At 44.7% G+C, this 17,661-nt stretch overlaps 1 protein-coding gene across 1 annotated transcript in view; it reads right to left on the bottom strand.

The window, feature by feature from the left end:
- The window catches only part of LOC119172281 (microtubule-associated protein tau), an 80,889-nt gene extending 69,714 nt beyond the window's left edge, over window positions 1–11,175 (bottom strand). Inside the window, exon 1 of the mRNA XM_037423331.2 lies at window positions 10,997–11,175. The gene's annotated coding sequence lies outside the window, so the exon portion shown is untranslated. The remainder of the gene's footprint in view (window positions 1–10,996) is intronic.
- Window positions 11,176–17,661: the final 6,486 nt, after the last annotated feature.

Consider the following 17,661-nt stretch of genomic DNA (forward strand, 5'->3'; position numbering starts at 1 on the left):
AGCAAAGCTACACCATTCGCGAGCGGTACGCACAAGAGAGGGCTTGCGAAAATCTTCAAGGGACCTGCAACCAATATTTAGGATACTTGTTTTCTTGAGCGCCACGGAAAGTTTACCGGTCTGCGCTTGTAATCACGGAATGGTAACGCGGGAAACGCGATAGAACATTCATAATCAGAATGTTTTGAATTGCAGCGATTATGCAGTCTTAAGAAGACATGCTGCAAACAGTGGATGATTGCGATAGCCATTATACTCCAGTGTAACGCCAGCAGTCATCAAAAATGAAACCCTGAGCAGACACGTAATGTTGTGTTTGTCAAGCCTGCAGTTCCGCGACCACTGCTTCCCAGCGTGCTTAATTATTTTACAGGAGTTACAGAACTTTTCTGAGGCTTCTTAGGCAAGTACTTTTGGTCGTACACTGGTTGTTTTTTTTGTACTTGAGCCAAGCCGAGCTAAGCCAAGTCTTCAAAAACAAAACGACGCGTTTACAAGCGATCGACTATTTACGCATAGTAGTTTACGTGCGGCCGTAAAGGGACGGCTTCGATATGTCATCGATTGACAACTTGAGGGGGTTGAAAGAACGAATTTTGGCTCGCGTGCGTGCGCGAATGAATTTCAGACCCTATCAAGTAGCGCCAGAGCGACGTGCTTCGATGGACGACCGATGAACGAGTCAAGCGGAAACTCAGGCCGAAGATAGATCTTTCACATAGCGCGACAACTTGTTTATATACCATATTGGGAGAGCAAGCCATAAGATAATAAACATCAATAAACTTTACTTCGTCCTTTAGTAGGAGTTCCTCATAGCACATGCGGCACAACCCTACGATCCGTATAGTAATGAAGACTGCGTATAGCACAGTCACCTCTACCCTTGCTAAACAATGTTCAGTAAGGTTGAGAGCTCGGCTGATTCTTATAGCGTGTGACAAAGCTGCATGTTGCCTGAGCAGTGCTAATCAATGTTATGCTATATTGCTTAGGCAATGTTTTCATGATATGACACAGGAGCACTAGCTGCTGCGTTTACCCGACTTGATGACAGACCCTTGTCAAAGCGAGTCGGTGCTGGAATACCGACACGATCTGTCTTCGCCCAGGAAACCACTCAACGTCTCGTTGAACATCTTGTGTGGCAGTAGCTCGTTCTATAGGCTATAGCACACCCACTTTTGTTATTAAAGACGATAGTCTTTCTTGGGGACCTTCGACGCAAAAATTTTGGTCTGTCTGTTTGTCTGTCTGTACATTTGTCTGCTTGTCCACTCCTAACGGCATTGGGTGCTTGAAACGGCTGACCCCATCCACAGCACCCACCAATGTTGCTCAAGATTCAGCCTTCATACTTGTGCAATTGTCAATTAAAAGCAATTATTGCGCGTGTCTGGAGCACCATAACAACACGTACATATTCTGCATGTGCATCTTTTACTAGAAAAGGCACACATAGGTAATTTTAAAGACCTTAGCGCTTATCACACTGCGCTGACGATGCAACGCTTGCACTAAAAGGCGAGTGTTTCCAACGCTCTGCTAAAACGAGATGGTGGTGGCACCTACCCGTCGCCTTGCGTTCTACACCTTATCAACTCTAAGACGGGCGCGCACACCCGTCTCGGAGCCACGCGCTTCGTTTTTCAAAAAAAAAAAAAAACTGCCAAATGGCGCTCATGTCTCACGTGCGACGTGACTTGATGCACTCGTTCGCCTCCGCTGCACGTTCGATCCACTCTAACGCAGTGCCTCCAGAATGCCATTCACCGATTTTCTTGCGCAGAACATCGAATAAATGTTTTGTTCACTCTCTCCACACGCAAGACTCTCGTTGGCAGATTGCATGCAGATACGGGACCATTTTTTTCTTTATTTTCGTGCATTTACAATTCCTTCACTTAACTTCTTCTCTTTATTTCCCCTTCCCTAAGTGCAGGGTAGTAAAGCGGATGCTGCAAACGTGATGGACCTCCCTGCCTTTCTCGCAATTATTTCAGGCTCACTCGGCTGAAGAGTTTTGTTATCCATGTGACGGCACAGACATACACTGTTCATGTTTCTGCTGCCGGTTCAAATGCTTGGTCACTCACATGCGATAGTGTGCTTGATTTTTTATTTTTATTTGCGGCTTGCAAATGCAAGCTTCGAAAACTTGTGAATGAGAACTGCGTTAATTTATATGCTGCCCGAGAGAATAAAAATGTTTTAACGTTCGGACCGAACATGCTAGCAAAGAAGTTGTTCCATAAGTTTAGAGGGAGCGGAAGATGGGATAAAGCCCCCCCCCCTCACCAAATAAAAAAAGAGAAATTCAGTGTTGTACGTTATTTTCTTTTGTTTTAAAGGCGATAGTCTTTCTTGGGGTCCTTCGACGGAAAATGTTTTCTGTCTGTCTGTCTGTCTGTCTGCACACTTGTCTGTCTGTCTGCACACTTGTCTGTTTGTCCGCACTAAACGATACCTCAAGCGGCAACTAACTGCCAACCCCATCCGCAGCGCCCACCAATATTGCTCAAAATTTAGCGTTAGTAGATGTGCGATTGTCTATTAAAAACAAATATTGCGCATATCTGAGGCGCCAAAAGCACACGTCTATGTTTTGAATGTCTACCATTATACTAGAATAGGCACACACAAGTAACTCTAAGGACTGTAGCGTTTATCGCGCTGCGCTGACAGTGCAACACTATGCTCAAAAAGGTAAGTGTTTCTAACGCTTTGCTACGACTACACGGTGGTGGCACCTGCCCGTCGATTTGTGTTCGACACCTTATCACCTCCGAGACTGGCGCGTAGCTTTATCTGCGGACGCGCACGCCTTCGTTTTCGAAGGTAACTGCCAGATGGCGCTCGTGTCTAACGTGCCTCGAGGCTCGAGGCACGTTAGAGGCTTAGAGAGGCGTTAGAGACACGCTCGAGGCACTCGAACGCAGTGCCTGCAGAATACCATTCACCATTTTTTTTTGCGCAGAACATCAAACAAACGTTATGTTCACTCTCTCCAGACACAAGACTGTCGTCTTTCGACGACATTTGCAGTGTAACATGCAGATTTGGGCCATTTCTGCTTCAGTCACATGCTGAACACTATTGTACTGCCTTTTTAAGGTTATTAAACTACTGTTCAATGTGACTTCAACCTTCACATATGATAACAAACACACTGACAGTACTTTTAATTTCTACTTACAGTCAGACGGACCTAGATAAAATATCCCCATACCATAACATACCCAGAGTTTTATTATTCTTGAAACGATTTAATTAAAGTGTGCTGGTTAAGAGAGTAGACGTCAGTGTAGCCAACGGCAGCGTTAAAGTCTTAGTGCGTACACGGACGGCTCCGTCCTCCGAGACACATGCTCGGCCACAGCATCTTGTGTATTGCCAGTGCTCGGTTGGACATCCTCCTGTCAACTTCCGTTTCTTGTCTGCTCTACCATTGCCGAGACGGTTGGTCTCCACCTGGCAGTTGACCTCCTGGCAGCAGCCTCCCCCAATCATACCCGTGGCTGTCGCGTGCGACTCAATTAAGAGCTACGCTGCTGGTCACGGTGAAACCGTACCGGGCAGGCTTCGGAACACAGCTGCTCATTACCAAGCTGCATACCCTTCTTGCCAGTGATGTCGATGTCTGTCTGCACTGGGTCTAATCTCACGTGAGAATCTAGGGAAACGAGCTTGTAGACGCCGTGGAGAAAGGTGCGCATCACCCCAACGTATCTGTGTGTCGTGCCGTGCTCCCCTCAGACATATCGAGGCTCACAATGAGGAGGATGCTGCTACGCTGTCCTCCTGACGACCGTGTAACCAGGTTGTAACCAACAACCATGCTGCCTGACCGGGGTTTCACCAGAAGGGGCATGTCCCTTCTACTGCGTTTACGCATCGGCTGCTCCTGTTATGCGGCCCGGAGTTATCACCTTAGCGGGGCCTCATCCTCTGCCTGCACTGCCTGCGGGGCAGAAAATCATCGACCACCTGTTGCTTGTTTGCCGGGCGCTTCGCGCACAACGAGCCGTCTCGCTCGCCGCACTCCGTCGCCATTGTCTGCCTGCGGTTACAGAAAGGGACCTCCTCTTTCCCTGCATAACACTACACCCGTGTCTTCAAGGCGGTCCTTCGCTTCTTTGGGGAAACTAGACTGCATGACCGGCTACAGAACTTGGAAGCCGCCCGCCAAGTCCAGGGTCACGGACGCCGTTTCTGTTCTTCTCTCTTCATTAAAACCCTCACCCCAGATTCTTACAGGCACCGAGCCATGCTCCCAACTAGGTCTGCAGAAATTGAGGTTTTTCTTTAAAGACGATAGTCTTTCTTGGGCACCTTCGACGCAAAAATGTTGGTCTGTCTGTTTGTCCGCCGTAACGATACCCCAAACGGCACCAGACGATATCCCAATCGACAAATCCTATCCGCAGCGCCCACCAATATTGCTCAAGTTTCAGCGTTCATATTTGTGCGATTGTCAATTAAAAAGAAAGTATTGCGCACATCTGAACCACCAAAACAACAAATCAATATTGTCTATGAGTGGCTTTACACTAGAGAAGGCATGCATAAGTAACTCTAAGGACCGTAGCGTTTACCACGCTGCACTGACAATGCAACGCGATGCTCAAAAAAGCAACTGTTTCCAACGCTCGCCTAAGACGACACGGTGGTGGCACTGCCCATCGCTGTGTGTTCTAGACATTATCGCCTCCAAGACAGGCTCGTGTCAAACGTGCCTCGATGCACTCTTTCGCCTTCGCTGCACGGATCGAGAATCTCTCACGCAGCGCCTCCAGAATACAATTCACCAATTTTCTCGTGCAGAACATCAAATAAACGTTTCGTTCACTCTCACTAGACGCAAGACAATCGTCTTTCGACGACATTTGCAGTAAAACATGCAGATACGGGGCCATTTTTTTCTTTCCTCATCCCCTCTCTGTCGCTGCATTAGGCTGTTTATACATAAAGACATAACATCTTGCATTGTAAGACCTTCTTCAAGCAAAATCTTCGTGTTTTATAAGTCCAGAACCTTATCAAAAAAGATGCTAGCCTAAAGAATACATTAATTGCTTGATTAGAAGTAGTGTTGGGGTGATTTCGCTATATTTTCCCACTTGTCTTAGCACATATGTTGATCAAACCTGCAGATCAATCAGAGAAAACATGTAACTTTCGCAACGTATCCTTTGTAGCAATACCTCTATTGAGTCGGCACCACGGAGGAAAGAACATTTGCAAGGTGAAGCTCGGCTTGTCGCTCTCTTAGCTGGCAGTCAGACGTCCTGGCCACGCGTAATATTTGTCAATGCGGCCTCATAAAGCGTGAGGTCCATGGGACAGCTTTCCGCTCTCCCATAGTTGAGCACCAAGTACTCTAAATCGCTTACTACTTTTACAGCGAAAGCTGCTATGAGATCAAAACTCCGGTCACGCCGGAGTTTTGATGCGCGCCGGGAAACTGATGCGCGCCGGATTGGATTGGATAAACTTTTATTTGGTTCTCCAAAACACAGATCACTGTGTTGCGGTCAGCTCCCACGACTGGCGCGCATCTTGCGCGCATCTTTCTACGAGGTCACGCATGCCTTAGTTTTCGAAGATAACCGCCACATGGTGCTCGTGTCTAACGTGCCTAGATGCGCTTGTTCGCCTCCGCTCGAGGCACTCTAACGCAGCGCCTTCAGAATACCATTCACCGATTTTCTTGCACAGAACATCAAATAAACGTTTTGTTCACTCTCTCTAGACGCAAGACTATCGTCTTTTGACGAAGTTTACTGTGTGACATGTAGATTCGGGCCATTTTTTTTTCTGAACAAACTACTAAGTACTCATAATATTTAAACACTTTTTATAACACAACTTCGCTCCTTGAGGAGACCAGATAACGTCACATTGCCTGAGGGCCTAATAACGCATGTGGCGTCTTGCGGTAGAAAAAACAACTGTCGACTTTCCGGTTTTCGTGGAAACCAGTCGGGCATACGTTCTCGTGTTCAGCCGTTGTAACTGATGTGATCAAAAGGTGGGTAACGAGAACAAACAAAATGAATGGCCACAACACCGAAAAAAAAGCTGGATTTAACCACCCATCAATCAAAACAAATGATAGAACAAAAAAAAATCACAGCATATCCACGAGGTGAGTGATGATGAGTGGGGCGAAGCTTTCTGCAGGGAGGTAATCGCCCTAGTCGACGGACGAAGGGACGAACGGGTGGACGGACGGACAGACAGACAGACAGACAGACAGACAGACAGACAGACAGACAGACAGACAGACAGACAGACAGATGCACGGACATCTGTCTGTCTCATCAAGTAGTGCAACCGCTGTTGAATGCAGTCATGGGCAACTATCAAAATAATAACAATTTTGGAGTATCGCACTCAAAAAACAGGGAATGAATAGGAAGCACGCCGCAATGAGGCGCTCCGTAATATTTCTGGCTACCCGGGATTCCTTAATGCGCTTTAAAATCTAAGAACACGGTGTTTTTGCATTTCCTCACATCGAAGTGTCGTCGTCGTGGTCAAGGTTCGAACAAGTGAACCGAGCTTAGCATCACGACACCTCGCCTCCTAAGCCACCACGGTAGATGAGAGTAATATAATACATGGAGTTTTACGTTCCCAAACCACTATATAGTTATGCGAGATGCCTTAGTAGAAGGCTCCGGAAATTTTGATGATGTGGTGTTCTTTGACGTGCACTGACATCGTACAGTAGCGCATGACAGTATACAGAATTTATGCTACTTGGTAAGGATGACTGCTGATTACTTGGGCATCGGTAGGGGGGTCCGAAAAAAGGCCCTTGCTTTCCCACTCCTTACAAAACAAACCAACATTTTTCTTTCACACAATGCCACACTAGCGCCCACTCCCCTTTTCACCGACCACCACGCTACATAGGTTTGCACCCACCAAAACTAAATCCTGCCAACGACGCATATGAGTGAATAATGGAAACTTTAGAAGCTTAACGCTTCGAAAACGAGAAGTATGAAGGTTGGCAAGAACAAAATGTTATGCTACATTGAAGTGCGCATAATGACTGCCCACGTATCTAAAGAAGGCTTGGCCTTCAGGTTTTAAATAGGTCCTCCTCCTTTCGCGTCACTCGTGCTTCGCGACATTACGTGCGTGATGGAAGGGGAAAGGCGGGTGCAGTGGCAGTCGTTACTTCATCGCCGACGTCATGCGATCGACCCGACCCCAATTTAGCTCCGCTTCAGAGAGCGCGGTGGTCGAAGCAATGTGCGCTGTCGACGTGGTCCTACACAAATGCTCGGTCGCAGCCGAAGTGACTTTTACATGTCGTCACCGTGACTCCCGAGTTGGCGCCGGAAACACTGAGCGGCCGCTCGAAACGGGCCGCGCCAAAGTGCTGCCCGCTACACGAACGAAGGGACGATCGATACGCGCTGGTCACGCCTAATTCCGTCCATGCACAAATACATTTGCCTGCATGGTGTCAATGCAAAAAAAAAAAAAGCCACGCAAGCACTATAGTCTTTCAAGTATTCGCAAAGCGAAACAGAAATGCATGTACTTCAAAAAGCTGCTGATAATAATGTCAGAAGTTTGGCATGCCAGAACCGGGATACGATTACGAGTCACGCCGTAGCAAATGTCTGCGGAAATTTCGACCATCTGGTGTCATTTAACATGCACTGAATTCGCGTAGTACGCGGGCCTCGATCACTTCATCCCCATCAAAATGCGACCGCCACAACCGAGACCAAGCCAGCAATAGAGCAGCGTAGTCAGCAATAGAGCAGCGTAGTCGCTGTTCCACAACGGCAGAATTTAAAAATCTGCTTGGCTGACCAAAAAAAAAATTGTCGCACGTATAAACGCAGGATACGGCATTGGGCACTGATGGGTGTGATTATTGGTGAAGGTCCCGTTTTTTTTTTCTTGAAACGCCTCTCGCATAGTAATCTATGGTTGGCCGTGATTCAGTTTAATATCTCCGATAAAAATTAGAAGTCCCATAAATTAGAAATTAGTGTGAACATTGCTTTCTCATATTATTTGAGTCTTGAATGCATGAACGTGACCTTCAGAAGCACGTATTGCTATGAAAATGTTACTTCAAACAGAACGAGCTTGTGCGTTGTGCGCGCGCAGTGCTTTAGTTATACTTAAAACTGAATCAACAATACATCATATTGTAAAACAAGTGCACAAGATATACACATGTTCGTTAGTACTTCAATATTGAGCATTGAGATGAGGTGCCAGATCAGGGACATTCGATGTACAAGTAGGAAGCCCGCTCGATTTTGTTAGTTGATTTTATATGCAGGAACCCTGCTTCACCATTCACGTTTTCAAAAATAAATCAGAGGAATGTAAAATACACGTTGTTTTCTGCAGCTAACAATACGTTAGTGAAAAAAAATCAAGCTCCGGAATTTGAAGAAATAGGGAGAAAATACAACTGAAATATTCGAATAAAGGCGATGCCATTGCTTTGTCGCAAAAAAAAAAGTTCTGTTTATGTTGTAAAGAAGTGCATTTCTACTGCAAATATTTTTTTTCTTCATGGCAGAGTAATACTTTTGCTGAAAATTAAGTACGACACGTCTCAGATTCTAAAGTCTCGACCAACCTTTACAGCATGTGGTAGAGTTGATTAAATATTGTAAGTAATAGCTTCCAGATTGAGATATATAGGAACACTATGGCAAGAAAAAAAGTGTCTTTTTGTGGTCAACATACTCCGTTCGTTCGTGAAGATGAATTAATCCCACCGATACAGCATTATTTTCCATAACATTATTAGCAATAGCAGAAGTCTGTGCCACTTTCTTTCATTTCCATGAAACATTGTTCATATACGTTCACATCACGTACACGCAGGCACACTTTGGATTCACAATGAAAAGCATGCAGGTATCGCTTTTGGCGAACAAGGCTAGTATGATGACATAAAATAGCAGACATGTTAAACGGGTTCTTTGTTAATGCGCAAAAGCGCGGAGTCGAGGAAATAAGTCATACCAGGCTACCAATTAGCGTAATGCGCGTGATGCAGATTGAAGAGCAAAAGCAAAGCGACACGCTTCACCGACCACCGCTTGGTAGCGCTGCTTGAGAGCGGCCTTCATGCTGTTACAGGGTCACGGTTTGAGGAGCACCGGAAAATAACAGTGAATCCGTCTACATAAAACAATTTGCAATAGGGGTACGAGACCGCATTGTCTATCGATCAGTGCTTCGCTGGTCAGCACTTTTATTGTAGCTGACGCACATCACGCTTTCCTAATGACACTTTATCTTTCATTATTCAGAGAGAAGCACACAACAACCTAGAAAGTTGGAACCGCTTCTGATTGATTCAAAGAGCTATTGACGAAGTTCCACTCCCATCTTCAAACTCTGCGTGCTGGTGGTTTTTAATATCCTGATAACAACCATTTGGCCTTTTTTATAGCCTCCGCTATACTCTCCTGTATACGTTTTGCAATTAACGAAAATGAGTACTAAAGAGGTAAGGAGAAGGCAATGTTTGTGTGCCAACCACGCAGAAATGACAAAATGAACAACATTTGAGAAGACTCTTATGAATGTTTATTTCTGCAGTTTATCTAGGACGTCATAAATTCCTCGAAATTGAGGACAAGCAGACATCAATTTAGAGCTATGTTGTTTGAAAACCCAGTTATGATACCACTGGGTAAAGTTGAAGTTGCGTGCACCGCTCAGTGAAATACGTTGCAAATAAAGAACCTCTAGGTGAAATGTTTCGCTAAGCCGTAGTCTTTGTAAATAGCACGATGCTACTCGACATTACTTTGCTGTTGACAAAATCATCGATGGCTCTTCGTAGTGAGCGCACTTTGTCCATTTTACACCTAATCATGGAACTGTTAATAGAAGTATACTTACTCAAAATGTGTCCCACATATATACATACATACTAAGAAATAATTTTTGCGCTTTGAGCATTGTAGACACTCCACGCCACGAATTTTCGCCATCAGGTTTCTACTGCTATTTTAAGAATCCGCTTCACGTCCCGTATAAAAAGCTGTTTTTCTGATTTACTTTATAAAAAGAAACAAGCTATTGATGGCAATGTCAACGCATCAAATTCAACATTTAAGAGTACAAACGTTTTAAGAAAGGTGCGGGACGCTGCAGAGCTAACATGAGTTTTGTCGCCGGAGGAAGCACTAATTTATTTGCTTGATTTGAAACTCTACGCTATGTCAATGGGTCGTTAAACATCATTGCCATTCGAACAACGAAAAATACGTACATAAATTTGAAGACGTGCCATATCCATGAAAATAGAAAGAAACTAAAAGAAGTCATTGCCTAAAACTTGTACTGCGCTGAAGAGATGTTGCTGAAAAGCAAAAAATTCATTCAAGTCGTCATTCAAGCCTGTCTGTCCCCTAAAAAAGACCGGTAGAAATGAACAACCTGATAATAATGACGAGAAGGCGATCGGATAACGGTAATCGGTTATCTTACCTGTCTGTTGCCATGACCAGCAACAATAGTGACAAAGACACCCACTCAGCCGTTCGACAGCTTACAAAAGCCTCACACTGCAATCACTAGGGAAGACCACAAATTTTGGCACTGCTTCGAGCCGCCCAATTAGCCCTCACTGATCGGTGACCCGAAATTCCAGAAAGGCGCTTGGGTGAGCGCCAAAACACCGTGACAGCTGCTCGCCGAAGACCGGCACACGAGAACCGGTGTGGCAACACAGCATGGCATCTACAGAAGCCGCTCTCAACACAACGCACTTCTCTAAAGTGAATGAAATCGAGCGTCTATGCCCAAGCGGTGGTCAGTGTGCGTCTTCGCTGTAGGCCGCGCCCGGTATCGGCCGGCGTGCGAAGAGGGTGGGGGAAACGAGCACAAAGCGAGTTGAGTCGGGGAGGGGAGAGTTGGCAAGCCGGTGGACCCTCGCTCCAAGCAAGCCGGGCGTTGTCGGCGCCGGTGGAGGGGTTCTCCGACTCACCGACCGCCGAGATCGTGCTGGGAGTTCGCCGGTGTTCTCGCCGGTGTACTGAGCGCGCAGTTTTGACGCTGCCGGCTTTTTTTCAGGAGGGGGCGGCCGGTGGCGTCTTGCGCTTCCTCCTCTTGCTTTCGCGCGACAACCAAAAAAACGAGAAAAATAAAGCACGGCAAGCAGCGCGGCGTGGCCTAGCCCCTCTTGCAGTGCCGCTTTGGAATGCCGCAGTGGCCCTTTGCCGTTGGCGGCCAATGACGAGGGCGCCGCGGGCGCCCCTTTCGCGAGCGTGGGAACCGGCAGAACTAATCGAGCTAGCGGCGCCACCCCGTGCCACCGGCCGGGGCTCGGGCTCCGGCCACTTCTCCGTGGTTTCGACTGATGGGACGCGTCTTGCCACGCGACGCGCTCGAGTGTGCTTCACGTTTCGCATGTGCGTGGTGACTGCAGACTTTCAGAAGTGCTTCCACGACTACAGCTTGGAAAGATTCGCACAACAATGTGGCGAGGTCGATGGAGTGCGAGCGCCAGCGGTTTTAGTTGGATAAACTTGGGGTAACGTTTGAGAAGTTAGAAGGAGGTGAGGTAGAGAAGACTAAAGCTCTATTTCTGCAGCCATAATTTGCAAAGTTAAATACGCAAAAAAAACTGTCAGCTTCATAGAGTGCTTTCATGCGTTTCAAGTGAATGAGTTAACTGGCAGCGTGGTCAACGCAGTGCTGATGATATTCTGCAACCAGTACAGCTGATTGGCAACAGCAGACTTATACAAAACGACAGTAGTTCTTATACATTGTTGACGGTATACATTTTCCATGCAGCAGTAGCTTGACGGGCCTTGCTTAATTTTTTATGCACAAATTGGCCAAAAATAACTGTCTATAGTGAGATTGGTGGGTTCTGTACATACTCACACACTCCGAAAAAAGTAAGATGTGTCAATGTTCCTGACAATTTCCCCACGTCGATTCTCTTTCACCAGCAATACCAATAGCCGATAAACTTTCGCCCAGCGCGACCAGCCATGCAAGTTCAGCGGCTAAGGTAGTGTGCTATGAATCGCGAGGACACGGCTGTGATTGCCGCTCATGGTGGTCCCATTGAGATGGAAGTGAAATAAAAGGGCATCCGGGAGCTTAATTTTAGGGAACCTCAGGTCACAGGTAGGAAAACTTATTCCTCAACACCCTATTACGGTGTTGCTTAAAATCTTATAATAGCTTAGAGTGTTAAAGCTACTAAATATATGTTAGTTGAGAGTGCCAATTTCGGTGATAAATTACGAAATCCCGCAGTCATTTGCAACGGGAAAGATTAGTTCCATCACCGGTATAGGAGCCACAGTGACAGTGCCACAGATTTGATGACACATAAAAATGGCACGTGTCAAAGCTGCCGCTGCTCGTGTTCCTCCAGCTATATATTATGGACGTGGAAGCGTAATTTCTTCTGCGCACGTCCTGCCGCATGTCGGTTTGACTTGATATGCCATAATAATTTTGGGACGAAAAGTTCGGAAAGCAGAGCCATGGTGACGACTCAAAGCGCAGAAGTGTCACTGCCGTTCGCTTTAAAAGATAGTTTTGTCGCAGAACTGGTACTTTCCTGCAAAATTTTTTTGACGCGCTCAGGCTTGAGCAATTAGTGGAACGTGCACCTTATTAATGCAAGCCCGAGGGAATATGCAGCATAGACTCTTGCGCGCGCGCTCTGTATATTTTATGCGAGGTTGAGTTGAGCTTACCGCCATTTTTTTGCACTCTGAAGCCAGATGTCCCAAAAAATCGTGCTGAGTGCACCCGAAGCGAAACGTTTGGGTTTGTTAAACCCACTCGTACAGACTGACACTAAGTTCACCACATTTTTTTGTAATCATATGGCCCCTTCAATGAAATGTCGGTCCATCATCATGTCCATATTCGTGATGACTCCTTATTTTCCATAATTCATTCCCGCTTATGGGGCAGGGCATGTACAGCCGCGGCCGCGTCTGTATGGAGCACGCGAGCTGTCAGTTCTTGCTCTGTGGCACAAAACCTTGAGAGAGTATCGGGCTTTGACGCAGTCAGCCTGACAACTATACCACGCATGCTCCTGATACACCACTTCAGTGCCCGCAAGTGGCTCAAGCTTTTGCGCCGCCTGGTGAAAACCGGCTGCTCGCGTGCTCTACACAGACATGTCTGCGGCTGTACCTCGTTTGCACGATATTTCTTGAGCAGTCAGGCCTCACAGGCCGTGTTAATTTTTTCACACACGAGAAGAGAGTTTTGTTGTGTTTTAGTTACGAAAACCTAAAAGCTACAGGTCCTCCAACATGAAAGCATCTACCAAGGCATATCGCCTGCTGACATTTCACCCTACGTTTTTCGAGAATCTATTGCGCTTGGGTACCGTGTACTTTTTGATGTGAATACCCGTTAAAATACCCGAGGTTAGAGAAATTTTTGGAGCCCTCTAGTGTGGCCTGCATTGCAATTACAACAGGGTTTTGGCACGTGGAACCTCTAAAATCATTGAAAATACACTGCACTTTTGTAAAACATTTAAACAGCAGAATTACTACGGTCTAGACACTTTGTCTTACAATTGAAATCAGAGCCTTCGTACCTACACTTGACAGTGTATTTTCGAGCTTTAATGCTTTTGTGTCGATGACACTGACAGTAAAGTTTTACAACATACAGATGAGATTATGAAAAAAAGCAACACAAGGGCAGGGTGAAAAAAACACGAACATTATATAAGAAAAAGGAATGACATTTCAGAATTTAATGTTTGACAAGTTCTTAGGTTTCTACTTTAAGATCTGCACTAAATGTACATGATAGTGTACTTTTACATGATACATGATAGTGTACATGATACATGATACATGATAGTGTACATGATACATGATACATGATAGTGTACTTTACATGATAGTGTACATGATAGTGCATGATGTACATGATACATGATAGTGCATGATGTACATGATACATGATAGTGTACATTTAGGTATTGCATACAAAACTAAAGAAAGCCATTACTGATGAACAGTTCCGAAAATGACCCTGTTTATGGACATATAATTATTATTTTCCGCTTCTTTTGTCCACGTATGGTGGATAAGATGTCCGTCAATAAAGGAGATGTGATGAAATGACATGTGAGAAAATGTGAGCAATAAATAATGATAACGTTATAGGAAAAGAGCGTAATGGGAAACCTAAATAAATATTTCAAAACATGGTTTCTAGAGAAAATGACTGATCGACACGCTCGTTAAAAATATAACTTCGGTGCATATAGCTTCATACTCTCGCCACGACACACTACAAATATCAAGCATAACTTTGCTAATAAACAGCAAATTATTGTGATTCCGGGAGTCACCTTCTATTCCTTTTTTACATAGACTGACCATGTTAAAACACAATCTTGAAGAGACCAGCATTCCGTGAAAATATGTGCACCTCATTCGGTCTTGCACTGCTTGTCGGATCGGTCTAGACTGACCGAGCCACGTTGTCAATTGAAGGCGCCTTCATGATGGCGCCGCAAATTGTAGAAATATGTGACTGCAAGATAACGCCGTATAGTGAGATCACTAAATGACGTCGTCGCTCATTCGGAAGTCACCCGACCTTTCTATTCTCATAGACAAATGCGGACAGATACCACAAAATCGAGCAATTGTGACGTTAGCTGCTCCGATGCAAAAATTGCTAGCCTGTGTTAGTTGCTTTGCCGCATGCCTAGTCACTTTACGGCAAAGTACGCTCTACAGGCAGAAACAAAACGCATGCCACGTATTGGTTGACAAGCATAGGCAAATCTGCTTTGATATTATCGGTGAAAGAAATTTGAGCAAAAAAGTTGCACAACACGCGAGACAACGCTGAAACTCAAGCTTTTCAAATGATCATCGTACCCTCTCCTCCTTTAAACCAATATATAAGGGGTCTAACGATTCCAGTGCAGCCTTGCGCATTCTCCAATATTTCATCACTTGTTTTTTAACGTGCTATAATAGTGAAATACGTATTATTCATCTAGAAAAAGGATGTGCAATAGTAGCCAAGTTCAACGTATTGTCAGTTAGTTTTAAAACCGGAATCATGCACATAAATGAGCAAAGAAACCACATTACTACGAAACGTGAAGAATTCCTCCGGTAATAAAGAACACACGATCTCACCCCCACCCCTCTTTTTTCACAAGTGATGAATTACAATACAGTAAAAACTTCGGTGAGTTATTAAGTATTGTCAGACTACAGTGCTAATTAGATGAGGACGTAATGAGTTTCAAATATAGAATTTTTTCTACGAGTAACGATCAATAAACGTACCTCAGCCACCTCTAATCTGCAGATGTCGTGTTTGAAACATGGCCCACGACTTGCCATGAGATATTAATTAGTGGAACAATTAATCAGAACTTCAGGCTAGTGTTTATTTTAAAATACCAGACGTCTACACAAATGTAATGTAGCGTGTTAAAAAATCAAGTATTTGTGATTAGTTATCAGACAGTGGAACCTGCCTCAAAGTTTCGACCCCTAAACCCCAGATGGCACTGATCGTAAGAGCGATGCCTCCTGGAGTATAAAATTTATCTAAAGGTCTTACAACATACACCGCAGGCTGATAAATAGCATCGCGTCCTTGTAACTTCATTGAAAAAAAAATAGCACCCGGTGTGCTGTAACAGCGCTATAAAATAGATCCGTAATATGATAGATATTTCAGAAACTGTTTTCGAGGGTAGTCTGGAATGATTTACTAAACTGGAAGATTTATCCGATTATTTTAATGTGAAGACATGAGAAGAACTTAGTGCGCAATTTTGGAGAAGAGCTATGTGTCTGATTGTAGAAGTTTTCCATCAGTGGGCAAGGTTGAATGGAACAAGTCATTTATTTTAAAATCTACGGTGTTTCATAAAAAAGCACAATATATTGGCGGAGTGAATTGTGATGAGTGGGGCGAAGCGTCTATTCATCCATCCGTGTATCTAACCGTCCGTGCGTCCGTGTGTTTGCCCATCCATCGGTTCATCCGTGCTTGCGTTTGTCCATCTGTCTTTCCATGTATGCGTCTATCCGTCCGTCTGTCCGTCCGTCTGTGCGTCCATCCGTGCTTCTGTCCGTCCATGCTTCCGTCCTTTCCATTCTTTTGTTTATCTGTTCGTCTGTCCGTGTGTCCATACGTCTACCAATCCGTGTTTCCATCCATCCGTGCATCCATCCGTCCATGCTTTCCTCCGTGCTTCCGTCAATCCTTCCGTCCATGGTTCCGTCCATGGTTCCGTCCATGTTTCCGTCCATGCGTCCGTCAGTTCGTCCGTGCTTGCGTCCGTCCATACGTGCGGACGGTTGAACACACGAATGGACGAACGGACGCTTCAGCCTACTCATCATCATTTACTTCGCTTATATGCTGTGAAAACCACTAGCACCATCTTCTTTGTATTATTCCCAAGGACGTATACTTAGAGCGTCATCTATTGAGCAAGTCATAATATAGAGGTGGCTACATACTACATACTGAGGAGGGATCGACCCACAGACCAAGAAGCTCGCCCCTAAAAAGTAATGAATGCCCAATAGAAACAATTCACTCAGTAAACGAAATAATTAAGGAGTTGAATAAGACAGGGCAACTTTCAAGTATCTATTAAACTTGATTGACGCAAAATCGGGACAAAATTAAAACCGCGGAGATTTGTCTTGTAGAGGACATAAAACGTGTATGTATGTATGTATGTATGTATGTATGTATGTATGTATGTATGTATGTATGTATGTATGTATGTATGTATGTATGTATGTATGTATGTATGTATGTATGTATGTATGTATGTATGTATGTATGTATGTATGTATGTATGTATGTATGTATGTAAGTATGTATGAGAAGGAGTGTCTACCTAATATGTGAACAAGACATGAGGCATGTTTATGCATATAGGTCGACGTCCCATCGGACGTGAAACGGTAATAGCAGTGATAGCATACAAACAAGCGCTAGTGATTGGCATGTGTAATGAATTACCGACTAGACCAAGCTACCATACTTATACAAATCTGACGTTAACCGTAGGGCTGCGTTAAAAAGGGTCTACATCACGAGGTCGTTGCGATCGGTGGTATGACGAGCCGGTTGCGTGGCTCACTCGATGACGAGAAAGGCGGCAGAGATGTGGTGAATGGACACAAACGCTACTTTATTTGGTACCCAGCCGTCTAATTTCTTATCGGGAGTAGCTCAAAACCTGTGCAGTGCGTTGTGCCGGTAATCTATGAAAGCTGTTATGAAATGTTTCGTGCGCCCCTCAGCTTTTCGTATTTATAGCAAAAAGAAAGCTCCTGTGAATATTTGTTAAAAGAATTTTCGTTTGAAGTTTTAACCGCAGTTTGAACTAACTACAAAAACAGTCGCCCTAGTCATTCTTAATAAGCGAAACACCAATACTATAAAGGTTTGTATTTGTTTGCTTTCTCTTCACCTTCATCTTTTTTTCAAAAACCTATTTCACCTTCTCAGTGCAGTGTGGCAAACCAAATAATCGCAAGTTTTAGAAATCCCGGCAATTCTTTCTCTCCGTCTTACTGAAAATAGTATGTATTATCCACACAATATCATGGTTATAAAATTACGTCTTGCATAGTTTCCGAACTTTGATAT

Source organism: Rhipicephalus microplus, chromosome 4 (assembly GCF_043290135.1).
Source record: "Rhipicephalus microplus isolate Deutch F79 chromosome 4, USDA_Rmic, whole genome shotgun sequence".
Classification (NCBI taxonomy): domain Eukaryota; kingdom Metazoa; phylum Arthropoda; class Arachnida; order Ixodida; family Ixodidae; genus Rhipicephalus; species Rhipicephalus microplus.